Source organism: Eurosta solidaginis, chromosome 2 (genome assembly GCF_040869045.1).
Source record: "Eurosta solidaginis isolate ZX-2024a chromosome 2, ASM4086904v1, whole genome shotgun sequence".
In the NCBI taxonomy this organism is placed as follows: Eukaryota; Metazoa; Arthropoda; class Insecta; order Diptera; family Tephritidae; genus Eurosta; species Eurosta solidaginis.
In genome coordinates this window covers 87,271,952-87,285,036 of record NC_090320.1, presented here as the reverse complement: position 1 = coordinate 87,285,036, position 13,085 = coordinate 87,271,952, and positions in this window count along the sequence as shown.

Below are 13,085 nucleotides of genomic sequence, written 5' to 3'. Positions count from 1 at the left end.
CTATTTAGATATGCTGTTGAGACATCAAGCTGATGCATATGCAGCTCAAGCTCTGCCGCCAACGCGAACAACATACGTACAGTAGCATGACGAACCACAGGCGAAAACGTTTCATTGTAGTTTATACCATATTGCTGACTACACCCTTTAGCAACTAACCGCGATTTGTATCGTTCTATATTTCCTGCCTGATCCCTTTTTAAATTGAATACCCATTTGCAACCAATTTTTTTTTTACCACTAGGTAAATCAACTAGCACCCATGTGTTGTTTTTCATTAAAGAGTCATACTCTTTTTTCATTGCTTCTTGCCAGCGTTCACTACTTTCGCTAGACAATGCTTCTCTTACGCTCAGCGGTATTTTAACACGATTATCGTTTGCAAAATTAACAACATGGTACTCTTTACGCGGACGACCAACATTACCAGTATGTATACGTTTTGGTCTTCCCCTTCCTCTTCGTTCAGTCAAACATTCATTTACGCAGCCTTCGTTGCATTGCACTCCTGCTTCTTCGTTGCTAACGTCGCTCTCTGCTTCCGATGCTGTTTCGTATTGCTCCTCCTCAATACGAACTTTGTTGTCGATTTCATTTGATGGTTGTTGTAATTTGCTTCTTATTTCATTTGTGTCAATTGTTACCATTTCTGTCTCTTTCGCTTTCATTCTACCTAATACCTTTTCATCGAACATCACATCGCGTTTCTCAACTATTCTTCTTTCTTCGCAGTCATACAGTCTATACGCTTTTGATGTTAAAGAGTAGCCTACAAAAATATACTCTTTTCCCCGCTCTCTAAATTTATTCTGTTGACTCTTGTCTAACCCAATTGCTTTTGAACCAAACACCCTTAAATGACTAACATTCGGCTTGTTGCCTGTCCACACCTCGTATGGAGTTTTGTTTACTAATTGTTTGGTTACCGATCGATTTCGCAAATACACTGCAGTAGCAACAGCTTCTGCCCACAAATTTTCATTGAGACCTGCTTCTACTAACATACTACGAGCCATCTCTACTATTGTCCTATTAGCTCGCTCTGCGACACCGTTTTGCTGAGGCGTATAAGGAACAGTCAATTGCCTCTGGATGCCGCACTCATTTAGAAAATTATCAAATTCGCGATTCACATACTCTTTGCCATTATCAGTTCTTAGCACTTTTATTTTTCTCTCTGTTTGGCATTCTGCTAAGCTTTTAAATAATTTAAATTTCTCAAACACTTCGTCTTTCGTTTTGAGAAAATACACATACATTCGCCTAGATTTGTCATCTATAAACGTCGCGAAGTAACGTGCTCCACCAAGTGACAATTTTGGCATAGGCCCACACACATCTGAGTGTACCACATCTAACAAATTCTGCGATTTATTATCGCTAACCTTCGGAAACGACTTTACACATATTTTTGCTCTCATACATACGTCACAATTTATGTCTTTAGGTAGTGTTTTTAGCTCTAAACCATTAACAATTCTCTTGCTACACAGCTCTTGCAGACTCTGAAAATTTAGATGGCCATATCGTTTATGCCACATCATTGCATTTTCTTCTACTGCACTGAAACACTTTTGTACACACATTTCGCTTTCAAATATATACAAGTTATTTCTCTTCTCTGCTCTTAGCACAATATTTCCTTTTTCATTTCTTATAATCGCGCATTGTTTATCAAAATTTACACGCACACCATTGCTTATGGCTTTGCCGATTGAAATGAAATTGCCTACCATTGTTGGTACAAATAATACGTCTCTTAAAACAATGTTACAATTTGCTTTAATCAAAACACTTCCTACACCTGTAGCTTCTAAGTACTTTTCTGATGCCAACATCACTTTCTCTTTGCTCTCTTTAAGAGATATAAACATACTTTTCTCACTGCATATGTGAGTCGACGCACCACTATCAAGACACCACGACGAACGTTTGATGCTTGAGACATCGGCTGCTGCCAGCGTCGCGAACGAACACTGCTCACTCTTCTCACTCTGCTTGTCTTTTTTCGGTGCTTTACATTTTGACGCTATATGTCCACGCTTACCACAATTAAAGCATTTTCCGTTGAATTGTCTATTTTGATTTTTACCTTCCCCTTTCGAAGTCGCTAGAAACACTTGTTGGCTTGTCACACTTTTATGCTGCCCCTCTGACTGTACTTGACGATCGTACTCTTCTAGCAATTTAATTTTTAGAACTTCGAAGGTGGGGAAACTGTCACGCGTCTCCATTGCGATCACGAAGTTCTCGAAACTTCGTGGCAAACTGGACAACAAAATTATCACTAAAAGTTCTTCGTTTAATTTAATATCCAATTCTGCCAATTTCTCAGAAATGCACACAAACTCTTGAATATGCTTTGCCATTGTTATATTTTCACACATATTCAGGCTTAATAACTTTTTATACAATGTAACTTTGCGAATTGGACCGCTTGGCTTGTATACACTTTTTAATTTTTGCCAAGCATCTAAAGCATTGGTACAATTCTTCACATAGCCCAACTGCGATGGCTTCAAACACAATATAATCATAGCTAATGCCTTTTCATTTTCGCTCTTCCATTTGGCTTCTAACGTGGCATCGTCTGGCTTCACAAATTCGCCACTCACTACACTCCAAATGTCCGAATGCACGAGGATGCACTGCATCTGTATACACCACGTATCATAGTTGGCGTCGTCCAACTTTTCTATTTGATACAGCGAACTCATTTTATTTTTTATTTTTCACACAGTTCTATTCAAGTCTCTTTTGCGACACACGCGATAACTTCCAAACGTTTTAAATATTATCCCGACAAGGCTCTGGGCCCATAACCTGTTGCGCGTATACTTACAGCGAAGCTCGGAATAAATATAAAACACGTTGTTACTAGTACGAAGTTTATTTTAGAACTGAACTCAACGTTGAAAATTTGAAAAAACATAGTTGTTGTACATATATGCATTTTACAGGGATGCATTTCATAGGATTGCCAGGTTTCCAATAGTATTAAAGAAAAGAGCGAAGTATTTCAAAAGTTTCAATTATTCAAAAATATGGTCGAATGTCAAACTCAGAAGAAAATTAAAAAGCTCCGAAGTGACAATGGTACGGAGTACATAAACAATAAATTTACCGATTTTTTAAATGAGTGCGGAATTAAAAAGCAGTTAACTGTGCCATATACTCCCCAGCAAAATGGAGTGGCAGAGAGAGTTAACCGCACAATTGTAGAAATGGCTAGAAGTTTGCAGGTGCATGCAAATATAGAACAAGAATTGTGGGGTGAAGCTATACACACACCTGTATATTTACGTAATCGCGCACCTACAAAACTACTTAGAGATTGCACTCCTTACGAGATTTGGTACAACAAAAAGCCGTCGGTAAAACATTTCAGGTTTTTTGGTTCGCGCGCATTCGCGTTAAATAAAACGCAGCGTGGTAAATTCAGCGCAAAGGGCAAAGAGTATTTGTTCGTCGGATATTCTGAGGTTGCAAAAGCTTATCGCTTGTATGATAAGGAAACGAGGCAAATTTGTGTAAGACGTGACGTAAAATTTTTAGAAGATGAAGTCAACTTAGCTGTGCCCGAAGGTGACACCAAAAACAGAGATGAAAATGACATTGCTACAATTTTTGTAAAAATCGACGATCGTAAACATGTTGAAGAAGAGCGGAAAGAAGATGAAGAGTTTGAAAGTTGCACCGAAGACGAAACAGAGGTAGAAGAGGCAAATGTAGGCAATGTTGCAGAGAATGGAATCGTTTCGAATGAAATGCAAATAATTGGTGAGTCTCATAGAAATGGAAACGAATTACGTCGCGGTCGAGGTAGGCCAAAAATTATTCACACTGGTCATGTAGGGCGTCCCAAAAAAGAGTATCAGATGCTAAATTATCTACAATATGGTGAAGATGTAGACACGCCTCGATCGGTCAAAGAAGCATTGTCAAGCGAATACTCCTTTGAGTGGAAGAAATCAATGGAAGAAGAATATTCGGCGCTTCTTGCTAACAACACTTGGTCAGCAGTAGATCTGCCTGATGGTCAAAAAGCGATTGGATCGAAGTGGGATTTTCGAATAAAACGTGATTCAGATGGCAATATTCAAAAGTTCAAGTCGAGACTAGTAGCAAAAGGCTGCAGTCAGCAGCTGGGTTTAAATTACTGGGAAACTTTTTCGCCTGTAATACGATATGAAACAATTCGTATGCTACTTGCTATTGCCGTTGAGAAAGAGCTTCACTTACATCAGATCGATATTTCCAATGCATATCTCAATAGTAAGCTTACGGAAGAAATTTACCTTAAACAACCAGAAGAATTTGTAGACAATAAAAATCCTAATAAAGTTTTAAAGCTAAATAAAGCCATTTACGGCTTAAAGCAGTCTGGGCGACACTGGAATAGTACTCTTGATGTAGCATTGAAAGATATGGGTTTCAGCCCATGCAAAAGCGAACCGTGTTTGTATTTCAAACAATACAATGGCAGTTATAGTTACATTGCCGTTTATGTCGACGATCTTATCTTAGCATGTCCAAGCGAGAAAGAGATTGCGAGCATTAAAAAATCATTATCTTCTAAATTTCAACTACACGATAGCGGGGCAATGACATTTTTTCTTGGCTTCGAAATAGAACGTCAGGGTAAGACAGGTGCGATTTCTGTGTGTCAGAAGAACTATATAAACGAGTTATTGAGTATGTATGGTGTGACATCATGTCGTCCGGTAAGCACACCTCTAGATCCTGGTTTTCAAGTAAGCTGCAGAAATGACAAGTGCACTAAAATAGACGCAACAAGCTATCAATCGTTAATTGGATCTTTAATGTACTTGGCCATTTCAACGCGGCCAGACATTATGCACGCAGTAAGTTTATTAGCACAAAGAAACCAAGAACCCCACACCGAACATCAGGCTGGTGAAAAACATGTCCTACGATAATTATCAAAAACCATCAATTTAAAGTTACACTACTGCAAAAATGGTAAACCGGTAGAAGGCTATGCGGATGCGGATTGGGTGAGTAACAATTTAGATAGGAAGTCATACACCGGTTATTCGTTCTTTTTGGCGGGTAGCGCTTTTTCCTGGCAAGCAAAGAAGCAAGATGTAGTCGCATTGAGCAGCACAGAGGCTGAGTACATCGCTTTAAGTACGGCAGCAAAAGAGGCTGTATATATGCGGCGCTTACTTAAAGAAGTTGGTTTTATTCACGACATCGGTCCTGTTAAGTTAAAAGGCGACAACATGAGCGCAATTCAAATTTCAAAGAACCCTGTGTTCCACAAGCGAACCAAGCACATAGATTTGAAATATCATTATATCCGAGAAGTTGTCGAACAAAAAGTAATAGAATTAGAGTACGTCTCCACAAATGAAAATGTTTCTGATATTTTTACAAAAAATCTGCAAAAACAGAAACATGTAAAATTTGTTCAAATGCTTGGTCTTAAAAATTAACTGAAGAAATATTTAACTTAAGAAAGAGTGTTGAAATAATAACTTGGAGTTTTAAGTTCAATATTTCCTATTGAGACCATATTTCTAATAATTAGAATGAATAAGAAATATTACATATATTGATGAGTTAACTATATGTACACATGAATTTTATTTTTTAGTCCTCATTAAATCGTTGAACTAAGAAGTGCTTTTCTTTTATTGTACCGGACATTCACGCAAGTATACAAATCCCCTTCCAAATTCCTACCAACAAAAATCTACAAAAAAATGAATTTCACTACAATCAATTTCATCGTTTGTAGTTATAGGAAAAGTTACTTTAGTGCTTCCAAATAGCTGCGTTCTTGGTTTTCTGAGATGTGTTAGCGATATCTCCGAAACCTGTGGACCAAAAAAAAATTTTTTTTCGTATGAAAAACTACAAACGATTTAAAACGTATTTCAAAAAAAAACCAAATTTACTTAAATTGCTGGGATTCCGCACAATGTATTATATTATCAGAGTAATTATAAAATCTACAAAAAAGTTAATTTCACTACAATCAATTTCATATTTTGTAGTTATAGGAAAAGTACTTTTAGTGCTTCCAAATTGCTGCGTTCTTGGTTTTTTTGAGATGCGTTACCGATATATCCGAAACCTGTGGACCAAAAAAAAATTTTTTTCGTATGAAAAATTACAAACGATTTAAAACGTAGAGTAAATTGTTTGGCGACCTTTCATATTTAATATATATTTTTGCCGGCTCGAGGTCAATTAAAAAATAAACACAAGTTTTCTTTAAAACGTATTTCAAAAGGAAAAAAACCAAATTTACTTAAATTGTTTGGTTTCCGCACAATGTATTATATTTTCGGAGTACCTATAAAAGCTACAAAAAATGAATTTCACTACAATCAATTTCATCGTTTGTAGTTATAGGAAAAGTAATTTTAGTGCTTCCAAATTGCTGCGTTCTTGGTTTTTTTGAGATGCGTTAGCGATATCTCCGAAACCTGTGGACAAAAAAAAATTTGTTTCCCTTATGAAAAACTACAAACGATTTAAAACGTATTTCAAAAAGAAAAAATCCAAATTTGCTTAAATTGCTTGGCTTCCGCACAATGTATTATATTTTCGGAGTAACTATAAAAACTACAAAAAAATGAATTTCACTACAATCAATTTCATCGTTTGTAGTTATGGGAAAAGTACTTTTAGTGCTTCCAAATTGCTGCGTTCTTGGTTTTATAGAGATGCGTTTGCGATATCTCCGAAACCTGTGGACCTGTGGACTTGTGGACCTGTGGTAAAACTACAAACGATTTAAAATTTACTTAACTTGCTTGGTTTCCGCACAATGTATTATATTTTCGGTGTAATTATAAAAACTACAAAAAAATTAATTTCACGACAATCAATTTCATCGTTTGTAGTTATAGGAAAATTACTTTAAGTGTTTCCAAATTGCTGCGTTGTTGATTTTTTGAAATGCGTTAGCGATATCTTCGAAACCTGTGGACAAAAAAAAATTTTTTCGTATGAAAAACTACAAACGATTTAAAACGTATTTCAAAAAGAAAAAAAAAACAAATTTACTTAAATTGTTTGGTTTGCCTACAATGTGTTATATTTTCGGTGTAATTATAAGAACTACAAAAAAATGAATTTCACTACAATCAATTCCATCGTTTGTAGTTATAGGAAAAGTATTTTTAGTGCTTCCAAATTGCTGCGTTCTTGGTTTTTTTTTTTTTGAGATGCATTAGCGATATCTCCGAAACCTGTGCTGCGTTCCTGGTTTTATAGAGATGCGTTAGCGATATCTCCGAAACCTGTGGACCAAAAAAAATTTTTTTTCGTATGAAAAACTACAAACGATTTAAAACGTATTTCAAAAAGAAAAAACCCAAATTTAATTAAATTGCTTGGTTTCCGCACAATGTATTATATTTTCGGAGTAACTATAAAAACTACAAAAAAATGAATTTCACTACAATCAATTTCATCGTTTGTAGTTATGGGAAAAGTACTTTTAGTGCTTCCAAATTGCTGCGTTCTTGGTTTTATAGAGATGCGTTTGCGATATCTCCGAAACCTGTGGACCTGTGGACTTGTGGACCTGTGGAAAAACTACAAACGATTTAAAACATATTTCAAAAAGAAAACACCCAAATTTACTTAAATTGCTTGGTTTCCGCACAAATGTATTATATTTTCGGAGTAACTATAAAAACTACAAAAAAATGAATTTAACTAAAATCAATTTCATCGTTTGCAGTTATAGGAAAAGTACTTTTAGTGCTTCCAAATTGCTGAGTTCTTGGTTTTTTTGAGATGCGTTAGCGATATCTCCGAAACCTGTGGACCAAAAAAAAAATCTTTTTTCGTATGAAAAATTACAAACGATTTAAAGTGTATTTCAAAAAGAAAAAACCCAAATTCACTTAAATTGGATTCCTCAAAATGTATTATTTTATGTATAACTATAAAAACTACAAAAAAATTTATTTCACTACAATCAATTTCATCTTTTGTAGTTATAGGAAAAGTACTTTTAGTGCTTCCAAACTGCTGCGTTCTTGGTTTTCTTGAGATGCGCTAGCGATATCTCCGAAACCTGTGGAGCTAAAAAAATTTTTTTTTCGTATGAAAAACTACAAACGATTTAAAACGTATTTCAGAAGGAAAAAAATCAAATTTACTTAAATTGCTTGGTTTCCGCACAATGTATTATATTTTCGGAGTAACTATAAAAACTCAAAAAAATTAATTTCACTACAATCAATTTCATCGTTTGTAGTTATAGGAAAAGCACTTTTAGTGCTTCCAAATTGCTGCGTTCTTGGTTTTTTTGAGATGAGTTAGCGATATCTCCGAAACCTGTGGATGAAACAAATTTTTTTCGTATGAAAACTACAAACGATTTAAAACCTATTTCAAAAAGAAAAAAACCCATATTTACTTAAATTGCTTGGTTTCCGCACAATGCATTATATTTTCGGAGTAACTATAAAAACTCAAAAAAATGAATTTCACTACAATCAATTTCATCGTTTGTAGTTATAGGAAAAGTTACTTTAGTGCTTCCAAATAGCTGCGTTCTTGGTTTTCTGAGATGCGTTAGCGATATCTCCGAAACCTGTGGACCAAAAAAAAATTTTTTTTCGTATGAAAAACTACAAACGATTTAAAACGTATTTCAAAAAAAACCCAAATTTACTTAAATTGCTGGGATTCCGCACAATGTATTATATTATCAGAGTAATTATAAAATCTACAAAAAAGTTAATTTCACTACAATCAATTTCATATTTTGTAGTTATAGGAAAAGTACTTTTAGTGCTTCCAAATTGCTGCGTTCTTGGTTTTTTTGAGATGCGTTACCGATATATCCGAAACATGTGGACCAAAAAAAAATTTTTTTCGTATGAAAAATTACAAACGATTTAAAACGTAGAGTAAATTGTTTGGCGACCTTTCATATTTAATATATATTTTTGCCGGCTCGAGGTCAATTAAAAAATAAACACAAGTTTTCTTTAAAACGTATTTCAAAAGGAAAAAAACCAAATTTACTTAAATTGTTTGGTTTCCGCACAATGTATTATATTTTCGGAGTACCTATAAAAGCTACAAAAAATGAATTTCACTACAATCAATTTCATCGTTTGTAGTTATAGGAAAAGTAATTTTAGTGCTTCCAAATTGCTGCGTTCTTGGTTTTTTTGAGATGCGTTAGCGATATCTCCGAAACCTGTGGACAAAAAAAAATTTGTTTCCCTTATGAAAAACTACAAACGATTTAAAACGTATTTCAAAAAGAAAAAATCCAAATTTGCTTAAATTGCTTGGCTTCCGCACAATGTATTATATTTTCGGAGTAACTATAAAAACTACAAAAAAATGAATTTCACTACAATCAATTTCATCGTTTGTAGTTATGGGAAAAGTACTTTTAGTGCTTCCAAATTGCTGCGTTCTTGGTTTTATAGAGATGCGTTTGCGATATCTCCGAAACCTGTGGACCTGTGGACTTGTGGACCTGTGGTAAAACTACAAACGATTTAAAATTTACTTAACTTGCTTGGTTTCCGCACAATGTATTATATTTTCGGTGTAATTATAAAAACTACAAAAAAATTAATTTCACGACAATCAATTTCATCCTTTGTAGTTATAGGAAAATTACTTTAAGTGTTTCCAAATTGCTGCGTTGTTGATTTTTTGAAATGCGTTAGCGATATCTTCGAAACCTGTGGACAAAAAAAAAATTTTATCGTATGAAAAACTACAAACGATTTAAAACGTATTTCAAAAAGAAAAAAAAAAACAAATTTACTTAAATTGTTTGGTTTGCCTACAATGTGTTATATTTTCGGTGTAATTATTAGAACTACAAAAAAATGAATTTCACTACAATCAATTCCATCGTTTGTAGTTATAGGAAAAGTATTTTTAGTGCTTCCAAATTGCTGCGTTCTTGGTTTTTTTTTTTTGAGATGCATTAGCGATATCTCCGAAACCTGTGCTGCGTTCCTGGTTTTATAGAGATGCGTTAGCGATATCTCCGAAACCTGTGGACCAAAAAAAATTTTTTTTCGTATGAAAAACTACAAACGATTTAAAACGTATTTCAAAAAGAAAAAACCCAAATTTAATTAAATTGCTTGGTTTCCGCACAATGTATTATATTTTCGGAGTAACTATAAAAACTACAAAAAAATGAATTTCACTACAATCAATTTCATCGTTTGTAGTTATGGGAAAAGTACTTTTAGTGCTTCCAAATTGCTGCGTTCTTGGTTTTATAGAGATGCGTTTGCGATATCTCCGAAACCTGTGGACCTGTGGACTTGTGGACCTGTGGAAAAACTACAAACGATTTAAAACATATTTCAAAAAGAAAACACCCAAATTTACTTAAATTGCTTGGTTTCCGCACAAATGTATTATATTTTCGGAGTAACTATAAAAACTACAAAAAAATGAATTTAACTAAAATCAATTTCATCGTTTGCAGTTATAGGAAAAGTACTTTTAGTGCTTCCAAATTGCTGAGTTCGTGGTTTTTTTGAGATGCGTTAGCGATATCTCCGAAACCTGTGGACTAAAAAAAAAATCTTTTTTCGTATGAAAAATTACAAACGATTTAAAGTGTATTTCAAAAAGAAAAAACCCAAATTCACTTAAATTGGATTCCTCAAAATGTATTATTTTATGTATAACTATAAAAACTACAAAAAAATTTATTTCACTACAATCAATTTCATCTTTTGTAGTTATAGGAAAAGTACTTTTAGTGCTTCCAAACTGCTGCGTTCTTGGTTTTCTTGAGATGCGCTAGCGATATCTCCGAAACCTGTGGAGCTAAAAAAATTTTTTTTTCGTATGAAAAACTACAAACGATTTAAAACGTATTTCAGAAGGAAAAAAATCAAATTTACTTAAATTGCTTGGTTTCCGCACAATGTATTATATTTTCGGAGTAACTATAAAAACTCAAAAAAATTAATTTCACTACAATCAATTTCATCGTTTGTAGTTATAGGAAAAGCACTTTTAGTGCTTCCAAATTGCTGCGTTCTTGGTTTTTTTGAGATGAGTTAGCGATATCTCCGAAACCTGTGGATGAAACAAATTTTTTTCGTATGAAAACTACAAACTATTTAAAACCTATTTCAAAAAGAAAAAGACCCATATTTACTTAAATTGCTTGGTTTCCGCACAATGCATTATATTTTCGGAGTAACTATAAAAACTCAAAAAAATGAATTTCACTACAATCAATTTCATCGTTTGTAGTTATAGGAAAAGTTACTTTAGTGCTTCCAAATAGCTGCGTTCTTGGTTTTCTGAGATGCGTTAGCGATATCTCCGAAACCTGTGGACCAAAAAAAAATTTTTTTTCGTATGAAAAACTACAAACGATTTAAAACGTATTTCAAAAAAAACCCAAATTTACTTAAATTGCTGGGATTCCGCACAATGTATTATATTATCAGAGTAATTATAAAATCTACAAAAAAGTTAATTTCACTACAATCAATTTCATATTTTGTAGTTATAGGAAAAGTACTTTTAGTGCTTCCAAATTGCTGCGTTCTTGGTTTTTTTGAGATGCGTTACCGATATATCCGAAACCTGTGGACCAAAAAAAAATTTTTTTCGTATGAAAAATTACAAACGATTTAAAACGTAGAGTAAATTGTTTGGCGACCTTTCATATTTAATATATATTTTTGCCGGCTCGAGGTCAATTAAAAAATAAACACAAGTTTTCTTTAAAACGTATTTCAAAAGGAAAAAAACCAAATTTACTTAAATTGTTTGGTTTCCGCACAATGTATTATATTTTCGGAGTACCTATAAAAGCTACAAAAAATGAATTTCACTACAATCAATTTCATCGTTTGTAGTTATAGGAAAAGTAATTTTAGTGCTTCCAAATTGCTGCGTTCTTGGTTTTTTTGAGATGCGTTAGCGATATCTCCGAAACCTGTGGACAAAAAAAAATTTGTTTCCCTTATGAAAAACTACAAACGATTTAAAACGTATTTCAAAAAGAAAAAATCCAAATTTGCTTAAATTGCTTGGCTTCCGCACAATGTATTATATTTTCGGAGTAACTATAAAAACTACAAAAAAATGAATTTCACTACAATCAATTTCATCGTTTGTAGTTATGGGAAAAGTACTTTTAGTGCTTCCAAATTGCTGCGTTCTTGGTTTTATAGAGATGCGTTTGCGATATCTCCGAAACCTGTGGACCTGTGGTAAAACTACAAACGATTTAAAATTTACTTAACTTGCTTGGTTTCCGCACAATGTATTATATTTTCGGTGTAATTATAAAAACTACAAAAAAATTAATTTCACGACAATCAATTTCATCGTTTGTAGTTATAGGAAAATTACTTTAAGTGTTTCCAAATTGCTGCGTTGTTGATTTTTTGAAATGCGTTAGCGATATCTTCGAAACCTGTGGACAAAAAAAAATTTTTTCGTATGAAAAACTACAAACGATTTAAAACGTATTTCAAAAAGAAAAAAAAAAACAAATTTACTTAAATTGTTTGGTTTGCCTACAATGTGTTATATTTTCGGTGTAATTATAAGAACTACAAAAAAATGAATTTCACTACAATCAATTCCATCGTTTGTAGTTATAGGAAAAGTATTTTTAGTGCTTCCAAATTGCTGCGTTCTTGGTTTTTTTTTTTTGAGATGCATTAGCGATATCTCCGAAACCTGTGCTGCGTTCCTGGTTTTATAGAGATGCGTTAGCGATATCTCCGAAACGTGTGGACCAAAAAAAATTTTTTTTCGTATGAAAAACTACAAACGATTTAAAACGTATTTCAAAAAGAAAAAACCCAAATTTAATTAAATTGCTTGGTTTCCGCACAATGTATTATATTTTCGGAGTAACTATAAAAACTACAAAAAAATGAATTTCACTACAATCAATTTCATCGTTTGTAGTTATGGGAAAAGTACTTTTAGTGCTTCCAAATTGCTGCGTTCTTGGTTTTATAGAGATGCGTTTGCGATATCTCCGAAACCTGTGGACCTGTGGACTTGTGGACCTGTGGAAAAACTACAAACGATTTAAAACATATTTCAAAAAGAAAACACCCAAA